We start from the raw sequence: 23367 nt of genomic DNA, 5'->3' as shown, positions 1-23367 counted from the left end.
CATGTTGTGGTGACCCCCAACCATAAAATTATTTTTGTTGCTACTTCATAACAACAATTTTGCTACTGTTATGAATCCTAATGTAAATATCTGATATGCAGGATGTATTTTCAGGGGTCGCAACCCACAAAGCATTCTAATTCTATTATATTCCTCATCTTAATTAAGTACAACATACCTGATTCTTATACACTGATGGGCATGCCTACATAACCTCTTCCCCTTGGTTTTGGGCAGAATCCCAAAATGTGATAGGATGGCACTCCCATGATTAGGTTTTAGTGTGTAGCAAAGGGGAAAGGAACTCACATATAGAATTAACATGACAAATCAGTTGATTTTTAGTTTACTAGGAGAGAGATTATCGGGACGAACAGCCTGGATAATTGGGTGAAAAACCTTAGAAGAGTGACTGGGCCCTTTTTGTGGAGGAAGATTCTCCTGTTGGCCTTGAATAAACAAACAGGCATGCTATGCCTGGCCACATAGCAGGGGACTGAGAGCAGCTGCTGGCTGTCAGCCAGCAAGAAAACAGGCCTCAGCTCTACAGGCGTGTGGAGATGAATTCTGCCAATAATTCTAAGGGAGCCTCCCCCGGTGAAGCTTCTGCTGAGACCTCGGCCTTGGCCCACACGTTGCCTGTAGCCTGGTGAGAAACATAAGCAGAGAAACTGGAGAAACCACGTCTGTACTGCTGACCCTTGGGAGCTGAGCTAATGTTTTGAGCTAAGTCTGTGGTAAGTTTTTGATGCACCTACTGACAGCTAACAGATTATCCAAAATAAAAACCCGAGTCATCTTAGGTCTTCCTCCATTATCTCGCACATATATTAATAGGTGCAATAAGTTCTTATGTCAAAATGTCCTAAATATGGCCCCTACTCCAAAATTCCTTTGTCAGTCCCCGGTTCAAGATCTCATTTTCTGGTCTGGAATACTGCAACAGTCTCTTCACTAGACTCCCCTTTTCCCTACGCATTCTCTTTTAATATTGGTCAGTCACGTGAAGGAAAAAGTTTCTCTTCTGAAGCTGTATCAACTATAATAAAAAGTAAATTTAATAAACAATCTAAAAAAAAGAAAGATAAAAATACATGATTTATGCTACTCCTTTTAAACTCTTTGCTGACTCTCCAGTGCCTTGAAAATAAAGTGCCAACTAGTTTGCAAAAACTATCCAATTCTTTACAAGAGCCTCTAAACAAGGGATTTCATCTTGACTGTAAAATATATTCCTATTGCCCAGGACATTCCACAGACCAATTTGACCAGAGTCTCCAAGATGGATCTAGGCACCGGTACTTTTCAAAGGTCCCCCGGGGAGTCTAATGTACAGTCAAGGCTGAGAACTGCATCCCTAACTTGTTTTGCTCCTGCCCTTCCCTCTCCTCTGTCTCAAAATCTGTCCACATAGACTACTCCATCTTCTTCAGTAATATTTATGCCTTTTCTCATGCAAAACTACTCTTTCTCTAGCCAGTTTAGCCTTGCTGGCTCATTTTTATTTTTATCTATATTGGTATATTGAATGATTTTAATTAGAGAGCCTCTAATACACTGTTTTATATTTTTCCTCCTGATAAGACATAAACCCAGAGGATCTCTATGAAACTCAAGGTCATAAATTCAATGAGCATAAAATAGTTTTGAAATTCAACAGCGCCAGTGACATTTATTTTTCAGGATAGTTATATTCATGCAACAGTATACCCCAAAGGAAAGCCCTTAAGGAGAACCATTAATAATTGCATATTCTCATGCCTATCTCATAATTGAAAAGATTAGTTTTACCCACATACTTGAGACTTACAATTTTTGGCAATAGAAGATGATCACATGTGGCTACGTACAAGGTTAACCTGCCAAATGAGAATTCAAATTCCTGACTATGGAAACTTCACTAATGTTTTAAAAACTCATTTGCATAAAATATATTACAGAATAGCTTCTCTGGCAAATTTCAAAAATATAAATCCAACTGATATAAAAGAAACTGTTTTTCTATCAAAAATATTTTACAGTCCTGGCCAGTGTGGCTCAGTTGGTTGGAGCACCGAAGAGTCCTGGGTTTCATTCCAGGTCAGGACATGTACCCAAGTTTCAGGTTCAATCCCAGGTCTGACCGCATGGGAGGCAAAGAAGCGACATTTCTCTCTCACATCAATGTCTGTCTCTCTCTCTCTCTCTCTCTCTCTCTCTCTCGCTCGCTCTTTCATCAATAAAAATATATCCTAGGCTAAGGATTTAAAAATATGTATTTTTACACTATAATTCATATGCAGAATACATTGCTTGGACCATCATATTATTTAACCTGGAGATGTTTCCATCTTCTAGTTTAGTTACCTGTATGCAAATGAATTTAGATATGAAGTATTTATTACAGAATTATCAGTAAGGCATATACCCAACATTGTGATTTTTGTAAACGATATACATTACAGATAGCAGGTACCCAAAAAATATCTGTTGTTATTATGAATACAGATGAACTAAATAAGATCTGTGCTTATTATCTCTATCTATGTTATAATTGAAGGGCTTTATTTAATGACATACTCATTCAGGCTGAAGCCCAGAGACCTGGAATGGCTTTTCAATCTACATTGCTAACCGTAAAATAGGTTAGGACATAGGAAAAACACAACTCTATGTATAAGGCTGCTTTTGTAATGAAACTACTCCCCAGGATATAACCTACTGTAATTTTTTCCCCTCCATCATTCAAGGACTAACACATTTTTCCCTCTATAAGAGCCTCTTTTGAAGGATTAGAAAGAAACACTGATGATATTCATAGCCTGACGAAAACCTAGTTTAATTTACTTATATTTTCCTACTGTGTAAAGTAATGGCAAATACAGTGCATGTTCTATTTGTTGGCACTTTGCTAGAATAATGAAAACACAGGACCAAAAATAAGACAGGAAAAGTCGAAGAAAATACTGATTGTCTCTTCCCCATTTCAAAGTGAAGATCTGGGAGAAATTTGTGAGTTAAAATAAAGTGATGTTTTCATTTCTCAATATTTGAAGATTTACTGTTTTAATTTACACATTTTTCTTAAATATATTTTATTTATTTTTTTTACAGAGAGGAAGGGAGAGGGATAGAGAGTTAGAAACATCGATGAGAGAGAAACATCAATCAGCTGCCTCCTGCACACCCCCTACTGGGGATGTGCCTGCAACCAAGGTACATGCCCATGACCGGAATCGAACCTGGGACCCTTGAGTCCGCAGGTTGATGCTCTATCCACTGAGCCAAACCGGTTAGGGCAATTTACACATTTTAATACTACTTTTTATCTAGTAATGAATGTACCATACTAAAAAGTATCTGATGACTTACATCAAAGTAGTTTAAAGTATATATTTGTTTAGAAGAGGTGAGGAATATGAGGGTGGATGTTTTTGACATGGTTGTAAGGAAGACAATTTGAGAAATTAGATCAATACTTTGTATTCAAGGGAAGACTGGCAGTATTGGACATTTAATTAAAACTAGAGGCCCGGTGCACAAAATTTGTGCACTGGGGGGGGGGGTCCCCTCAGCCTGGTCTGCATCCTCTCACAGTCCAGGGGATATCCGACTGCCATGGAGCAACTATGCTCACCAGCCGTGAACCTGGCTAAGGGCTTCTGGCTGTGTGGCACTCCCCCTGTGGGGGTACACTGACCACCAGGGGGAAGCTCCTGCATTGAGCGTCTGCCCCCTGGTGTGCCATTCGGTCAATTTGCATATTAGCCTTTTATTATATAGGATATCAGTCCATTAGTGTGTGGAAATATAGATCAACTTCAGTAAGGTTGCCAGCTTGCTTTGGTGAATTTATATTTTCGCCTGAGAATACTGCCCATGAATACTAGTTACATTCTTTCAAAGATGATTCCAACCCTGTATGATTCCTCCTCTGTAAAGCCCAAGAGGAGAGAGTTGGAAAGTATCTACATTCCCATTATTTCTTCTTTTGAAAAATTTAAGTTATTAAAAGAAATATTTTGAAATCCCATTTGCGAGTAGAAAAATAATCTTTACTGCATATTTAAAACCTCATCAGCACATAGACTCTCCAATGTTAACATTATAAAGTGATGGTTATGGCTGTACGTAACAAAGTATCTTATTTGGACCCAAAATCAGGTACATGAAATACTGCTGATTTAGAAGTTACATAAAATTCAAATAATTATATTGACAAAATATGTTTGCCTGGACTCCTTCAAACTCAAATATATTCCTCAGAATAATTATTTATTAAATTGTATTCCATTTACCAGAAGAAAAAAATCATTTAAGTGTAAAGCACTTTTTAATAATACAGCATGTGAACTTTATTTTAAATGTAGGTTCAAGGTCATCTAGGCCAAAAGCTTCATTTTATAGAATGGACAGAAATAGAAAGGGAAATTGAACCCAGACTTGATGGTGATACCCAGCTCACGATCAAGTAAAAAAAGAAAAAAGAAAATCAGTATTATGGCCCCAGAATGTTCTCTTTAGTGCTGGAGTGACAAGGTAGAAAATCAAACCCTGCTCTTAAAGAAATTCATATTTTGGAGGATACCAGGCTTTTGACAAAAATGTTTTAGTTAATTTTAGAGAGGGAGGAAGGGAGAGGAAGAGAAACATTGATCCATCCATCAGCTGCCTCCTGCACGCCCCCTACTGGGGATTGAGCCCGCAACCTGGGTATGTGCCCTGAATCGAACTGGCAACCTCTTGGTGCACAGAATGACTCCCAACCAACTGAGCCCAACCAGCCAGGGCGTAGAGATCAGTCTTATTAATGAGAAGGGAAATAAAAGGTACATAATCAACTACTTAAATTATATGATACAAATAACATATGAAAATTATAGAACAGTTTGAGGTAATATAAATGGTTCCTGTGAGGAAATTTATTGGGATAATTTGTGGCAGAAACAGGTTTTTGACTAATTGTTTCATCTGGTTCACTTGCTATAACTAAATGGATCAGTATAAATTTAATCAGTCAACCAAATAATATGACAAACGGATGTTTTAAATTGAATTGTCCAGGCAAATTCATCACGATGCCATCTCCAGTTGTTCACATAGACAGAGTTTCAGCATTAACAACCTTGTGCCAGGTTTCTCTGGCAGACAAGAAAGATGTTTTTCTCTTAGAAGATATTGGGGATATTAAGGATAAATGGAACATCAGATGCAGAACAATCTGAACTGTTCCATCAGGACTGTGTGTACTAAATGCTTTCTATCATTAGTGCAAATAAGCACTGTTAAAATTAAAGTGACTGAATGATTTAATCACATAAGAAACTCGGCATTTGAAACATTACAGAGGTATACAGATTGTTGACAAGCCAATATTACCAAGTAATTCTTGGAACTGTGTCTGTAAGAGCCTGTGTTCCTTGCCGTGAGAAAAATCTTAAATTATACCAAACATTCTCTACATTACCATAAAGTTCGAATAGCTGATCTCAAAGCATGCCTTGTATTTGTTAGAGCATGCCAAATATTTCAGGGTTTGATCCTAGAGATGTAGTGCAATTGCACTTCCCAGCTTCTTGAAGTGAGGTGGGATCTTAATTTGCTTTAGCCAATGAAATGTGAGCAGAAGTGAGCATGTGACTTCTAGGAGAAAGCTTTAAGAGCCCTAGTGTAATTTGCCACACTCTTTCTTTCCCTATGCCCACCAACTGGAAATGTTCCAGATAATAGCTGCTCCATCAGGCAAGGTCCTGGACTTAAACAGAGTGCCCCAGTCAACCCAATTTTGATAAAAGATGGACATAGTGAGTTATCTTAGTGTCATTGATCCACTAAGAGTCTGACATTGTCTGTTACATTCTGTACTACACCATAAACCATTGCACAGTTCATGGACCAGCCTTGGCATAGTATACTATATTTTCAGAAAAGGAAATAAAAAGCCCCATGAAATAAATATTTAGAATATTTTGAGACCCTATTTATAATGCTCTGAAAAAATAAGATTAAGCTGTGTCAGCAGTTAGCACAGAACGAACAGAGACATCATCAAATTAGAATGTGACTTTGCAAAAGTTGAGTCAAATGGATATGTATTTCAGGAAAATTTATAATTTATTATTTAAAAAGGACTGGTAATATGGATTATAAATCAAGGTCTAACCTTATGTGATCTGGAATGGAATTTTAAATCTTAGTAATTCAGTTTCCTTATGTAAAAATAAAATACCCACCTTTAAAAAATATCCCTTTCATTCTGTAAAAATGAAAATGTAATAAGTAGAAGTTTGTGGAAATTTTCAAATATAAATCAGATACTAATATTTTGCCACTCCTAAAAGCTAATAGCAGGGTAAAAATGTGTTTTTCTTATCCTGTTTTTAGTGCTAGTGTTTGATAGAAATTATAATTCTGTGGAGATGCTTTAGCAAAAAAAAAAAAAAAAGCTATAGGGTAATAATGATCAAATTTGGGTGCCAATTTGCATTCCAGATCATTTCCAGGCAAATTAAAGCCTAAGATAACATTGAAAAGATGAGAGAGTCTGTATTGGATCAGTAAAGCAATTGTTGTTTGAGCCCATCTCTGTCCTTCCAAGTCTGCTGCCACCAGCCAAGGCCAGCCACTCATTATCCCTCACCTGGCTCATGTTCATGGCCCTTCACTGGACGCCAAGGTCCCCAATCTGTTCTACCCCATTCCATGTCTGATTGACTGCTACACTAATGTCCCCAAATAGCAACTTCAATATATCATAGTTTAACTTAAAGTAAATAACCTCTAAAGCATAGAAAAATAAAATAAAAGATATGCAGATGACAATCTAGGCAGGAGAGATATCACACATTAAATTAAGATGGGAGTGAACCCAAAAATCTCCAAAAATCAGGAGAGAAATCCTCTGTACAAGAATTTGAGGCTGGAAAGAAGTATAGCATTGGCTAGGTCAAGTGGTGCCACATGGGCTGTCATGATGAGGGCTCAGAAAGTTGATTCAAATGCCCGATATTAATTCAGGTGGGCTCGTGAGGGTAAGAAAAGATAGCATTAGAACAAGTCACCTTCTTAACAGGTAACTGAAAAATTTAGAAGTTAAATTAAAATGACTAATGACTAGGCTGTAGCCTTAAAGACCACTAAATATGATATTTTGTACATAAATATATACATATATGATGTACATATACATATTACATATTTTCCTATATTGCATTTACATATAAATTGTTAAAGAAAATATTGAAACATGATAGACTATCACTGATAATTAGCTCTCACACGTACACACAGCTAATATACTGTCTAAATGGAAATTACTATCTTCAGAATGACCAGTGAACCAGCTCTTTAAATAGCAACTTCATTTTCCAACTGTTGAGACAGGTTTAATGAACTAATTATAACAATGAATAATGGCCAGTTTGTGAGTAGATAGATGCTTCTAAATATCCCAGGGGATTCAGAAAAATATAAGCTTAGAAAAAACCTGTCTTTGTCTTTTTTTGCTTCATCTGTGAGGTCCTAAAGGAAGCTCTGACCCGAATCCAGACATTATACTGGGCCAGCACACAGGATTTATTTATTGTCTGCCTGCTTATTTATTTTCTTGTTTATTTATATAGGGTGGGAAAAATATAGTTTATAGTTGTTCATATGGAAAATAATGCAATAATTAATAATACAAGAATAAACTGTTTCCAATACACACAACCCGTAAACCGACTTTGCCCCACTCTGCATATTTATTCTGAGGCCGAGTTCAATATTGAGGGATTTCTGATGAAAATAAAGATTTCTGGCTTCTCTTGAATATGTGGGGGGTGTGGGGACACCTGGGTCCTTATTCCAGCATGGCACCAACTGTGCAGCAGGGTCTCTGCAGATGAAATTTCCCTTTGGCGTCCTCTGCTGCCCCTTAGAGTGATAATCTACATTTCTAAAGTAAGGATTCTCCCCCAACTAAAGCAATGCAAAAATGTAACTCATAATTCCAGTATAGAAGTAGACTAGGAAGTGTTGCTTGTATTGTAGGAAAAGGTAGAAGATACAGAGACCCAGCAGTCAGGCTCACAATGCTCATCACAGGGACACACCTATGGGAAGTCTAGCTAGAAACCTCGCTTGGAAGACACCCATGCAGGAGAGAATTCCTAATGCTTAAGCTTCATTAGATGGACTGAGTTCTACTTCCATCAGTACCTGCATATTGCTAACACCAGCACATAAAGATAATTCCTGAAGGTGGCAACAAGAGGCATGAAAAATACCTAGAGCGCATGACTACCTAGAACAAGGTTGATGAAGGCAGCCTGCAGTCAGAGCCACCCTCCACCATGAAATGATCTGATGGCCTGAAACACACTTCAGGGATGAAACTCCATTTTTATTTGCTGAAATGTGGGGTCATCCCAACAATGATTTGTATTCATGAACAACAACACAAGCTGTTACTATAAATTCTAAATTATGGATTACAGGATGAAGAAAATTTACATCTAAAAGTTGCTTTAACCAAAGAACTGCAACTTTCACTGGGCTAATACAGAAATCAATGTGCTGGAATGAATTCACAGTACATTAACTCCTTGCAAGTTACTGTAAAAACTTCTGAAATATCGCTAAGGTGTAAAATTAAATATGACTCCCAGCTTAGATTTATACTGCATGCTGGTAACGGTGAATTTGTTTCACTTACCAATAAATTTCCTTCCTAATGGATTGCACATCAGCTAATCCAAAGACTTACATTTAGGCTTCTCTTGCCTTCTATAGCCAAACAAATATCTTATGGTTTTATTTATGGATATTTAATGATATACCTGCTAAAGGAATAAAAAAATTCAGAAAGGGTGAGGCACTTATTTTCTTCTAAGAAAATTGGAAGTTAGCAATCTCTTAATTACAGTAATCATGTCCAGGAGCCATGGATATGGATACTTTCAATTCACAGAGAGAATCTTCCAACCACTAAAAAAGTTTCAAGAGAAACCAGAAATTTCCCTTGAAAATAGAGTGTATTAGTTTCCTAGGGCTGTGATAAAAAAACATCACAAACTTGGTGACTTCAAATGACAAAAATGTATCCTCCCATAGTTCTGGAGGCCAGAAGTCTGGAATTAAGGTGTTAGTAGGGCTGTACTCCCTCCATGTCTGTAGGAGAAAATCTTTCCTTACCCTGCCAGTTTCTGGTGGCTCCTGCATTCCTTGTCTGTGGCAGCATGATTCAGTTCTGTCTTTTCTTTATATATGCCTCAGATATGTCAAATATCCCTCTCCTTCCTATTATAAACATGCCCATCATTAGATTTAGAGCCCACAGTAGATCCAGGATGATCTCAAATCAAGTTCCTTAACTTTGTTATAGCTGCAAAGATTCTATTTGAAAATAAGGTCACATTCACAGGAACTGGGGGTCGGGATTTAAACATATCTTGTGGGGGAACTTAATACAACCCACTAAAGAGATAAATGAAAACTATGATAAGGAAGACAATGTAACACATGGATAGAATCTGGCCTTTGATATCAAGCCAACCTAGGTCTATATCTCACAACTAGAGGCCCAATGCACAAAATTCATGCAAGGGGCTTGGCCCTCGCAGCCCCCACCTTCCCCCGCGGCTTCATCTGGAAGGTCGTCCAGAATGAGTCCAGAAGGTCATCCGGCCATCCAGTCTAATTGGCATATTATGCTTTTATTATTACAGATAGCTCTTTGAATCCCCTAAACTTCAATTTTATTATCTATAAGAAAGATTGGCAAATTGTGGCCTGCAGGTCAAATCCAGCCATTGCCTATATTTTGGAAATACAGTTTTGTTGGAACAGAACCACACCCAATGTTTTAAGTGTTGTCTATAGTGGCTTTTGCACAGCAAGAACAATGGAGACTAATTGTGATAAAGACAGTATGTCCCACAAAGTTTAAAATATTTACTATGTGGACCTTTATAGAAGACATCTGCAAACTGATTTATAAAATGGAGATGATAATAGTACCCACAGCGTAGGATTATTATGAGGATCAAGTGAAAGCACTAAGCAGGGCTGACCGCATGGCAAGCACTTAGTAAGTTGTTTCCGTTAAAGAGGCATGGTACCACAGTGGCTAATAGCCTGTACTTAGACATAAGGAAGACCTAAGTTCAAAGTCAACCAGAACACTTGTTACTAGTGATATTAGTTTGTGTCTGTCATTAAACATTTTCAAGCCTCGATATTTTTGTCTGCAAAATGGAGGTAATTATTACACCTACGCCAAAGAATTTTTCTGTAGACTAGATGGTCTGAAACAAGGAGTTGGCCATTGCTGTTACTGTTATTATTCTCCAAAATCATAGATATAAAAGAAAAGGTATAACATCATTTTCAGTGTATGAGATGGGGAAGAGAGGTAGGAAGACAGTCACAGACATAGAAATCGCATAGAGGAGGAGATCCAACATCTTGAATCCTTTTAAAAATGATGTTTTATCCTCAAGGTCAAAGCTTGTGTGGCATGCAGGGATGGGTGGAGCACTCCTGTGAACTTTTGTCTATTTGTTGATCAAACACACAGAGCAAGTATTGATAAGCTTTTGGTATGTGGCAATGAATAGTTCCATACTAATTAGAGCAGGCATATATATAAAATAATGAACAAATGGTGCTTGAAGGCCACTAAAGGTGGGAATTAGGTCAAAAGACCTTAACAACTCCACTTATGTGAGAATTATTATTACTCCCACACCCCTAACCAATCATGTCCCTCCTTCCATGTTCTCTATCCGGATCCTATGTTAAAGTCCAACTTCTCTGGCTTACAGGGACGTCCATATCTATCCATTGCATAAGGGCACATGAAGTTCTGTAACTTCACAATGCTCAACATGTGGTAACAATTTCACAAAGTCAAGATATCATTCAGGAAGTATTGAAGATAGTTCCTTTGTTTTACTTTATGCTCTACCGCCATCTAAACTTTGAAGGGATCTCATTACAATCATCATCAGCTTAGGAAGTTGAGGCTATACCTGTGTATATTTTGAAATATAGCTTTGATCCAAGAAAGTAATGACTTATTCCATCTGAACTTAAAATGTACTGCACTCATTCTTTCCATGTCCTAAATTTTGATGAATTGAAAAACAGATGAGATAAAAATTTTCAAGTCTTGTCATTCTAGAGAACTGAGATAGTGCCAACTAACCTATTTTAGGCTATACATTTCTTTTGCAGATGTTGGAGATGATCAGGTGAAATAAATTTACACTTAGATTATTCAAAATTCAGGGACTGAATATATAGACCACAAAGTTAAAATTTTGGCTCTGGCCTGGATTCCACATGGAGACTCAAAATCTAAGGGCTTGTCAACATTACAGTTCTGTATACAGATATATGGAAATAAAAAGCAAAAAGAGGAAAGTGTTGGAAGAAAACATTCTCAGCATTTAAAGGCTACCAGTTGCTAATATCTTAGCATACTTCTCCCTTTTGGTTAATGGTTTTGTATTTAGTGTTGTTGCTTGTTAAATTATACTATCTTACTAGCTACCTAGTGCTCACACTGCAGTACAAGATGCCAATATTGGACTAAATATACAGCATTCTTAGTTGACTGGCTAAAACTAGAATGAAGCCTGGATAATTTATTACTATTGGGAAAGAAATATAAAATGCTGAATATGTGTAAAAGGTGAAATACTATAAGTATTTTTTGGGAAAAAGACAAACTAATCTACATAAAGAAGAACAGAGGCCATTAATGTATTAAGAGACACACTCTAGGACCAAATTACATGGATGAGGAAACAAATTATGGCATTCCCTAGTTGAGAAAGCTTATGCAAGTTCCTTAACTTCTCTGTTTCTTATCTATAACATAAGAATGAAAATAATATCTGACTAATCCTGTTGATAGCAGAATAAAATGAGTTACTAGAGAGAGAGCACTTAGAGAAAGGTATTACATGTTTATAAATGCTCAATGGATATTGGCTATCATAATTTATTAGGAAAAAATTAAAAATACAATTAGTACCTTATGATCCAGCATTCCCACTACAGGTTATAACCAAAGGAAATAAAATAAGTATCTCAAAGATATATCTACATTCCCATTGCAGTATTATTCACAATAGCCAAGAAACAAGATATGAAAACAATCTAAGTGTCTGTCAACAGGTGAATGGAGAAAGAAACACACACACAACTGGAATATTACGCAGCCTTAAGAAGGAAGGAAATCTTGCCATTTGCAACAACATGGATGAAGTTGAAGGACATTATGCTAAGTGAAATAAGTCAGACACAGAAAGATAAATACTGTATGATTTCACTTGTAGGTGGGATCTAAAATAGTTGAACTCCTAGAAGAAAATAGTAGAATGATGGTTGTCAGAGGTTGGGGTGGGGAAAATGGGAAGATGTACAAAGGGTACAAAGTTTCAGATGTACACGATGAATAAGTTCTGGAGATTTGTACAGCATGGAGAATATAATTAACAATACCATATTATATACTTAAAATTGCTAAGAAGTTAGAACTGAATTGCTCTTAGAACATACACAAATGCTAACTACATGAGGTGATGGATATGCTAATGATATGTTAACTAGCTTGAGTGTGGTAATCATTTTGCAGCATATAATTATATCAAATCATCAAATCATACACCTTAAATATATACAACTTTTACTTCTCAGTTATACTCCAAAAAAGTGAAAAAACAAAATATATATTATAAATGTAAATTAAAGCACAAGCAAAAATAATTATATACATTTATTTATATTTATACTTTTGGAATATATATATTTTAATATAAACAGATGGGAAGAAGATTGGAATGTTCTAAATTAAATATGAGGAAATTTAATCAGATTGGAGATACAGAGTAAAAGCAAAAATTATGAAACTGAATTAAAAGTACAAAAAGGCTGTGCATGGACTACAGAAGAGAGGGTGCAGATTCTCAGTCAGATCCTCGCTCCAGGAACTTTTAATGTCAGACAGAGAAAGTGGTAGAGACTGAGGAAGAAGGGGAAGGCCAGGCTGTCAAGCAAGATTCAGGAGACAGCAGACTCAGTCACAGAATAACAGAACACACGTGAGGGCAGCGAAGAGGGAAGAACCAGGAGCCACAATGCATTTCCTCCTGCAAGGAAAGTTCTCTTTGCTTCCTTAGCTCCCCATGAATCCAGCAATGGGTGCCAATCTCTGAAGTTACTTCAGCTTGTCCTCATTGTTTGAAATTAAAAAGTAGCCTAATAATACATCAGTTTGATTGGGCACTCAACAGAAAAAATTTCCCAAGGACATACATGATAAAGCACTTTTGTTCAACTTGAGACATAAAACATAATGACACAGAAAACGATTATTATGACCCTCCAGATAACTGTTGTTATTTTTCTCCTGCTCAAAGCCCTGCAATGGTGAAACAGCAATGAGAACAACGGTATATTTAATATCTCCAGTATGGTAATTCATTGTTCCAACCCTTTGAATCATCTCAAAAATTTGACAAAATTTTAAATATTTTAGTCTATTCCAACATGATGCCATATCAAAATTGAACTGTATAGGACTGGCATTCTAATCCTATTAAACAGATATTATAAAATAACATAAGCAAAGCCCCCAGCAGAGCACCTAATACATAGTATATATTTTAAAAAGCCAACATACTGCCCCTCACCTTCCCCAATCATGATTCCACTTATCCAAGAAAAAACTGTCAAAACTCATCAAATGAACTGATTGTACTCACATTGATAATATAAGTGGGAAGGAATAAAACTGATGAAAAATCTGAAAAGTAGCTGCTGAGACTTAATTGTCTTAGATATGAGGTTAAGGGAAACACAAGTGGTATTATGATATTAATATTTTTACCTAAAAAGATGCTTTTGAGAAAGAAGGAGATAGAGAATAAAGTGTTTGCAGTATAGACAGTAATGAAGAATGTGATTAAGTATTTTAGGCTATGAATTATAATAGACCTATAGGCAAACAATGGAGTTCTAATAGGAGAAGCAACAAAAACAAGAAAAAATGCATTTAAGTCAAACGTGAAGTAGTGGGAGGAAAATGGACAGAAAAAAAATATAAAATTGAGAACAAGACTAGAATCAAGAGTAGTAGAGGCCTGAGTCCTTGAAAGGAGAACATAATAGAATAGGAATTGAAGAATAATAATTGTAACCACTGTTATCTGTAGCTCAACATACAGAATAAGGAAAACAAACACAGTAAAGCAAAGACAGGTCAAATCAGTGTAGGAAATATATTCTGCAGCTGCATCCCCATATCACCCTGTCTGCCTACTAAACAGCATCGCTTCCTGAAAGGAACTATCAGCTGTTAAAGGACTCATTCTTTTTGGGTGTTTTGCAACTTGGCCTGGGTTGCAAGCTCTTAAGACATTGCCTTTGCCCTGGAGGGCTAGGCCTAGCCAGAAGTGATAGAACTATAGCAGGTTATCACAAAGCTATGGCAGTGACCAATTCTGACCAAAAAAGTCCATGGACATATTATTAAGAAGCTTGTGAATCTATTAATAAAAGCGTAATATGCTAATTAGACTGGACAGCTGAATGACCTTCCAGACATCCTTCCAGACGAAACTGGGGCTGCAGGGGCTGAAGCAAGCAAAGCTGCAAGAGCCAAGCCCCTTGCACGGATTTTGTGCATCAGGCCTCTAGTATTTTAATAAAGAAGAAGTGGGCAATCGACATCAAAATGGGCTCACTGAGATCAATTCCAGAGAAAGTGATATAATTTATTTCTCATACATTTACTAGACTGGTAGAGAAGAAGAGGATATTACAGGTAGAAAGTACTTTGACAAAAACTCTCTCCTCATACTCTTGTAAACAATTATAGGAAGCTAGATGGATTTTTGTAGTTACAAACAAAGTTGATTAATGGATCAGTATGTCTTCCTGTGGCTGAATGCTGAGGGGTGAATGCTCGATCCTTTTCATTCAACATTTTGATTAAGAACTTAGATAACAACACAGATGGCATGCTCATCAAATTTGGGGATGATGTGAAGCTAAGAGTTATCGCTAATATGTTGGATGTCAGAATCAAGATTTAGAGTGGTTAAAAAGCTAGAATAATGAGCTGTAACTCATTATATGAAAGGTAATACAGAGAAAAGGACAGTTCTACAAGACTGTACCCAAAAGGTGACTGAACATCTGTACTCAGAATGGGAGATGCAAAATTTTATAGAAGTTCCTAAAAAACAGATTTCAGGATTTTTTTTACTACAAACTGAAAAATGCATTAATAGTTACTATACAAAATGAATTATGCATTTTGTTTATTTTATTGTAAATTTCATCTACCGAGAAGTATTTGAGATGGTTTATAAAACAAAACCTACACAAAAGTACTATTAACATGGCCCAAAGAAAGTAGGTGAATGGAATTCTGGGAATATTGTACTCATATTCATTCAAGGGACATTACTTAAGTCTCTACTCTGGCAGAAAGTGTGTCCCTTCTCTATTGTACACCTCCCCAGCCTTTATTTTTTAGATTTGAAATAGTCTATTTAGAATAGTCTATTTTTAGACTATTTAGAAATAGTCTCACTATGTTAGCTTATCTATAAATACCCCTTGCCTTTTTCTCTTAATCAGAACACAATTTGGGCTTCTGTCTGAATCAGTGCCCCTGAATAGTTTTTCTTTTTTTTTTGGGGGGGGGGCGGGCAGTGATCTCAAATAAATGCTTATCGTTTCTTACTTTAGCCTTTTATTTTCAGGTTAACAAATTGAATAAAGTTAATTTTGAACCAATGGAAAAAGAAAGCTACATTTAGACTTAAAGGTAAAGATCGCTCCAGGTTTAAAGCTGTCCAAATGACTTGTAGCGATGAGCTCCCAATCAGAGAGGAGGCTATACGCACATGGTGGATGATGCTCCTACCACCATCTCAAATACAAATATTGCTTGGTGTTTGGAGGTCATATTTTCCAATTGTCAACAGTATTCATACCACCTAACTTACCAGCTATAAGCTATTCTAACATCTATATTCCAAATCTCTAGGTATAAAAACTTTCTTCTGACTTTAATCAAATATTTCCAATTGTGGGGTTTTTTACATCTCTAACGATTGTTCTGCTCAGTCCACTCTTAAGCTGTGCCTTACCTTGTCAGTGTCACCAGCCATCACTGGCCCAACTTTCCATTATTCCTGACTCCACCCTGTCTCTCCACCACTAATCAGTGTTATCTGTCCTGACTCTGAAACGTTTATTCCGTCCCTGTCCCCATGGATCCTGTTTTTTCACTGTCACTGCAGCTCAATTCTGGTTGGTTTCTCTACCTTTAATTTTCCTTTTATCTAATACAACCTCAACCCTGAAGCCAGAATTATCTAAAATAAACATTGAATCTTATTACAACAGCCTTGGTTAACAACCCTACTTTCTAAAGCAGCAGCATCCTGGGAGCTGGGAATTTGAAGAATCAGTGGGAAAGATACAGGGAGAGTTGGGATGGGGGTTCCTGGGTTTTACCTGTCCGTAGGCAGTTTTTCCTATGGGCAGTCCTTGGGGGAATATTAACTTCTGATGAGTATGATCTGGGAAACATTATTAGGTAAACATGTCACCAGAGGGAAAGGTTGAGAACTACCATCCTGAAGATGAATTACACAGGTGTGGCTCCTTGGCTTCTAAGCATCCACAGATACTTTTAGAGAACAGAAAATTTAAAAATTTGACATTAAAAATTTTATGTCTCTTTTAGTATATAGCTTATGTCCTATAAATATAAGGAGAATTATGTTTTATTCTGTTTTATGATGAAAATAATTTCAGTTAAGACTAGAGCTCTGTTAGATATGAATTCCTTAAAAAAAAGTTCACACATTACTTGAGCTTTAAAAATATGCCTTAAATGCTCAATTCTATTTAGCATGTGAGTTCTTCCTACATGAGTTAACTCCAACTGAAATTTCTCACCTTGTCTTCTATCACCTACCTATACCTTTGTCACACAGTACTAGTTATATTTACCAAGAGACCATGCACCCTTTCCTTCTTCAAGAGTCAGATCAAAATCCTCTCTCTTCTGAGACATTGGTGCTGAGACCATCCCTGAATTAGTTCATCACTGTGTTCCCCAAATACTTCATATTTATCTTCTGGTATGTTCCACATTTCATTAAGTTTACATATTTATAAGACTATTCCTAACATTAGACATTCTCAAAAAAATTCCTCCAAGTAAATCAAAATCTCTAGTGTCAATATTTTAGATGTGTCTGTGAATTTGTGTATGTATACACACATATGCAAGAAAACACATACATACATGTGTAAACATATATAGAAACATTAACCTATTTTGCACCTAATTATTCTTTTGAATTATAATTATGTTATTAGATCTCAGATTTTCAATTTTTACTTTTGAGATATAATTCACATACATATATTTGAAGTGCACAATTCAATGCTTTTTAGTATATTTATAGAGTGGAACGACCATTATCACAATCAATTTTAGAACATTTACATCGACCAAAGAAACCACATATCCACTAGTAGTCTGCTATGGACAGCACTGTGTCCTTCCCAAATTCAGATGTTGAAACCCTAACCCTAACGTGACGGTGTTTGGAGAAGGTGCCTTTGGGAGGTGACTACAATTCAATGCTTTTTAGTATATTTATAGAGTGGAACGACCATTATCACAATCAATTTTAGAACATTTACATCGACCAAAGAAACCACATATCCACTAGTAGTCTGCTATGGACAGCACTGTGTCCTTCCCAAATTCAGATGTTGAAACCCTAACCCTAACGTGACGGTGTTTGGAGAAGGTGCCTTTGGGAGGTGACTAGGTTTAGGTGAGGGAGGGAGGGTGGGAACCTCATGCTGAGATCAGTGCCCTTTATAAGAACAGACACCAGAGAGCTTGTTCCCTCTCTGCAATGTGAGGATACTGCAGAATGTGGCCATCGCAAGGCAGGAAGGGAGAGGTGCTCTCGTCAGGACCAAATGATGATGGCATCCTGATACCAGACTTCTAGACTCTAGAACTGTGAGAAATTACGTGTTTTAAGCCACCCACTCTGATATTTTGTATGGCATCCTGAGCTGACTGATACAGAATCTCTCCCTGGACTCCTACCTCCAATCTCTCTCAGGCCCAGAAATCTACTTTCTATCTCTATAGTTTTGACATTTCATATAAACAGTATTATACACTATGTGGTCTTTTGTGACTGACTTCTTTCACTTACTATAATGATGTTAGGATTCATTTATGTTGGAGTAGGTATCAATAAGTCACTCTTGTAATTATCCAATGTTTATGATATGCTGTGTTATATCCATTTATGATAAAAATATGAGGTGTTCCCACTTTTCAGCTCTCATGACTAATGCTGCTAAATATTTGTGTATGTTTTATGTGAACGTGTTTTTTATTGCTCTTGGGTATAATCTAATTCCTGTTGGGTCATATAGTAACTGTATGTTTATCTTTTGAAGGAACTGCCAGTTTTCCAAAGCAACTACATTTCACATTCCCACCAGCCATGTATACGGTTCTAATTTCTTCATGTCCTCATCGACATTTTTAGTGTTTTGTTTTGTTTTTTTATTGTAGCCATCCCAGTGGTTGTAAAGTTATATCTCATTATGGTTTGATCTGAATTTTCCTAATGACTAATGATGTTGAGCATCTTTTCATGTGCTTATTAGCCATTTGCATACCTTCTTTGGAGACAGATATACTTAAATCCTTTGATCATGTTTCAACCAGGTTATTTGTCTTTTTTATTGTTGACTTATAAAACTCCTTTATATATCTTGATACAAGTATCTTATCATATATATATTTTCACCTAAAACGATTTTCCCTTTTGTAAGTTGTCTCTATACATTCTTGATAATGCCCTTTGCAATGTGTTAAGTTTTAATTTTGATGAAGTGCAACTTATCTATATTTTCTTTTGTTGCTAGTACTTTTAGTATTGTATATAAAATGACTTTACCTAGCCAAAGCCACAAAGACTTACAGCTTTTTTATTTTAAGAGTTTTATAGTTTTAGCTATTATATTTACGTTTATCATCCACTTCGTGTTAATTTTTGTATATAGTGTCAGCAGGGGGTCAAGGTTCATTTGTGTGTGGATATTCAGTTGTTCCAATCCAATTTGTTGAAGAGTTTATTTCCCCATTGAAGAGGCTTGGCACACTTCTTTAAAATCAGTTGAGCATACCTGGGTTTCCAAGTCTGCTTCGTTTATCTACATGTCTAGCCATATGTCAGTACTCCAGTGTCTTGATAACTGCAGCTTTGTGTAGTAAGTTTTAAAATGGGAAAGTGTGAGCCCTCCAGTTTTTTCTCTTCTTTCAAGGTTATTTAATTATCCTTGGTGCCTTGCATATCCATGTGAATTTTAGGATTAGTCTGTCAATTTCTATTAAAACAGCCAGCTGAGATTTTTTAATAGGAATTGGGTTGAATCTATGGATTTGAAGAGATTATTAAATCTTCTGGTCCATAAACATGGTACATCTTTCCATTCACTTGGGTATTTAATTTTTGCAAGTGCTTTAAATTTTTTAGAGCATATATTGTTTTGCTTCTTAAGTATTTTGTTCTTTTTTTGTTATTATCAATGAAATTGTTTTAACTTTATTTTCAGATTGTTCACTCACTTGTTATATTGATCTTTTCTTTTTTCCAGCTTTAAAATATAATCGTTTTCAGATTGTTCACTCACTTGTTATATTGATCTTTTTTTTTCCAGCTTATGGTATACTGATATTGTATCTTGCAAAAACTGATAAATTTCTTTATTAGCTCTAGTAGATTTATACAGAAATTCTTTAAAATTTTCTATTTACACGATCATACTATCTACTAATAGATATAGCTTTACTTCTTCCTTTTTAATCTAGATACTTTTTATTTCTTTATCTGCCTAATTGCCTTGTCTAGAACTTGTATTAGAGTGTTGAATAGAAGTAAAAAGTAGACATCCTTGTTTTATTTCTGATCTTAGGGAACTGAACTATGCTTTTAAAGCACGCAAAGAGTTATTTTGCATTTCGTTATAAAATATCTGCTTGTTTGTATTGAAAAAAAAAGAGTAAAAGACAATCAATTCCTTAATTAAAAAGCATTTGTTTAGAAGTTCTGTTTACTTTCTAATTTAAGATAAGACATGATGTTTTTTAATTCAATTAGGTTAAAAGAAAAGCTGTACATGAATTTAATCATGGGTCCTTAATGTCTCCTCTGAGAAGGGTTACAACACACACTGCCGTTTTCAGGAAGGTATTTCAATCAAATACATAGATACAAGGTTATAAGGCCATAGATATGCCTTGTCATTGTCCACCTCCAATCAGTAACAGAAAACTTGACACCATATCTGGACATTATTCTGGATAAGAAAAATAGGTATATTAAACTGTTTGATTGTTTGAGGTTCTGAATTTTTTGTCTCATTGTAATTTTAAAAAAACTAAAGTATGGTCTGACTCAGAGAGGGGAGATAATCCCAAATTTGGAAGTACCTAAAATAGTCCTATATTAGACTGAATATTTCCAATGAGTAGTATTTATTTACCTTTCTATATTGTTATATAGGAATGAGGCTAGCTACATAGATGTTTGTTAAAAGAATATATGAATACAAACAAATGAACCAATATTCCCAATGTATTCCTTCATTAGGTGAGTTCTTAGACTGAGTGCCTTAAACACTGTCAATAGCAGAAGCCTCTCTTCAAATGAAATCTTATTAGTAAGCCTTTGTCTCTAGAGACCATTAAATAGGTAAAAATTAGAAAATAGAATATAAGAAATAAACAAGATAAAGCTAATATATGACCTGAGACAAGGGGAAACCACATACCCTGCAAAAAACAAACATATATCATATGTTTTATATATCATTGTTCAAGGAAATAACTAAAAAGTTTTTGCTTCCTTCATTACATTTTAGCCAATAACATTTGCCTAATAGTTTTCCGAATTATGATATCAATCATTCACATAAATACCCTCTATGTAGACACCACACATAAAAAGAAATAAAATAACACTATGTGAATGCTTCTAACAGTTGAGAGAAGTTTTCTATTCTTTTTCATTTGCACATCTTTGAAGTTTATCTTAAAAAATTAACAAAATTAACATATTGTGGTAGGCTGAACAATAGCAGCCAAAGATATCCAGGTTCTAATCTCTGTAACCTGTGAATGTTGCCACATATTTCAAAAGAGGCTTTGCAGTTGAGATTAATTTAAGAATATTGAGATGGGAAGACCATCCTGAAGTATCAGCACAGGCTGGGTAACTCTAAGTGTCTTTATAAGAAGAAGGCAGAGGAAGATTTGATAGAACTGATACAAATGGAGAAAGACATGAAACACTGAAGCAAGATGCTGTACCACAGGAAGAGGCCATGAGCCAAGGAGTGCTGCTCTAGAACCTGGAAAAACCCAGACAAACAAACAAACAAAAAGATTCTCCCCCTAAAGACTTGAAAGGTAGCATGGCCCTGACTATACCTTGATTTTGATCCAGTGAAACTGACTTTGATTTCTGACCTCTAGAACAGTGATAGAAAAAAATGTGTTTTAATCCAATATGTATATGGTTTTTTTTACAGCAGTCATATACATGTGTATATTACAATTCTTTATTCATAGCATGGATTTATCCTCTGCATTTTATTATAAAGTATTGAGTATACATGATAAACTGACACTTTTCTAGGTGTTCGTCAGGATAGAATGATGAGGTAGGCACAGCCCCTCCATTAGGAGCACACCCCCCTCTGTGGCAGGATAGGCTAGCAATAAAGTAGGCAGGTAAAATATGAGAAGCAATAGGACTGGTCCCTGCATCTTGATAAGGGACATAAACCAGATATGTTCAGCTCCTAATGGGCTCCAAGGGATGGGGAAGGGCTGGCTGGTAAGACTGCCTGTAATTTCCCAGAGGAAGTAATATTTCTAATGTAAGTCCAGAAAGGTTACTAGGCGCCAACTAAAGAATTAGGTTTCAAGGAGAAAAAATTAAAGTTATAGCAGAAGTAGAGTGTACAGGTACAGAAGGCAAAGCCCCATGAGAGTGAGGGGTATATACTGAGACGCAAAATTCAAAGATAGCTGGAGTTCGGCATGGAAGGGAAGAAGGATGAGGCTTTTAGGGGTTGCAAAAGGGCAAAGTCATGAAGGGCCGGAAGTCCATGCTAGGGGTCTGGACAATCAGTTGACACTGAGAGTTTAAAACTTATGTGAGCAATAATCAGACTTGCCTTTGGACAGATTCCTCTCACTGAAATAGGAGGAAAGGATGGCAGGAGGAAGGACTGGGTGAGGACTCTTGATGGACAACCACTGCCTTGAATATCAGGAAAAGGCCAAGAGAAGGCTGAACTAAAGAGAGCTGCTGAGATGGAAGACATGGCTAGAGAGAAAAATCTCTAAAGCAGTAATATCATGGCAATTGTTATAGCAACACTCACATTAAAAGAAAAAGAAGCAAAATCTCAACATGAAAAACAAACATTTTTCACCTTGTCAAAATTAAATGTCCTTGCCCCAGAGTAGGCACTACTAATTCCTCCTCAAACAGTGATGTGAACACATTTGTAATGTCTCAAGAAACAGAAAGGTGTAGATGATTTAGAAAACAGGTCATGTGGCAAAAAAATTGAAATGGCTATTTTTTTTTTCTACAAAAGAGGGTGGGATATAATTATTCAGTTCCTTCTGTGTAATGGATTTATGAAGACAGCTCACAATAGGTTAACAGAAAACATTCAGTAATTTAAAATTTAACACATGCACAGAAAATATAAACTTTCTAAATGTATTAATTTCACATATTTTTGAGTGACTGCAAATAAATGAAATTATAGTTTGTTACAGAGATTATTTATGTTATTTAGCTTTGCCTTCTATCTATACCTCTTTATCTATAATAATAAAAGCATAATATGCTAATTAGACCAGATGTACTTCCAGTTATCCTTCCAGACAACCTTCCATATGAAGCCAGGGCTGCGAGGGAAGCCCGGGTCTCGGGTGCCTGCCAGCAGTGGAAGGGAAGCCTGGGTCCCAGGTGCCAGAGGGAAGCCGGTGTTGGCAGCTGGGGGAAGGAAGGCCTACTCTTGCACGAATTTCATGCATCAGGCCTCTAGTATATGACAACAAACTAATAAAATTTCTGCAAAAGAGGTAAGCTGCAAATGCTGTTATTTTTGGATTACATATTAATGAAGATAATTAATTGCCTATCGAAAGAAATCATATTTTATCTGGAATCAGATATAAAACAGATTGCATTTTTACTTTACAATTTGATAAAGTTTATTCACACAGTTATCACTGGGTCACTTAGA

At 36.1% G+C, this 23367-nt stretch overlaps 1 protein-coding gene across 1 annotated transcript in view; it reads right to left on the bottom strand.

Moving 5' to 3' along the window:
- LOC102259858 (thrombospondin type-1 domain-containing protein 7B) overlaps positions 1 to 23367 on the bottom strand; it is a 525758-nt gene that overhangs the window by 4740 nt on the left and 497651 nt on the right. The window lies entirely within an intron of this gene.

Source organism: Myotis brandtii, unplaced genomic scaffold (assembly GCF_000412655.1).
Source record: "Myotis brandtii unplaced genomic scaffold, ASM41265v1 scaffold1174, whole genome shotgun sequence".
NCBI lineage: Eukaryota > Metazoa > Chordata > Mammalia > Chiroptera > Vespertilionidae > Myotis > Myotis brandtii.
This window is presented reverse-complemented; position numbering and strand designations above follow the sequence as displayed.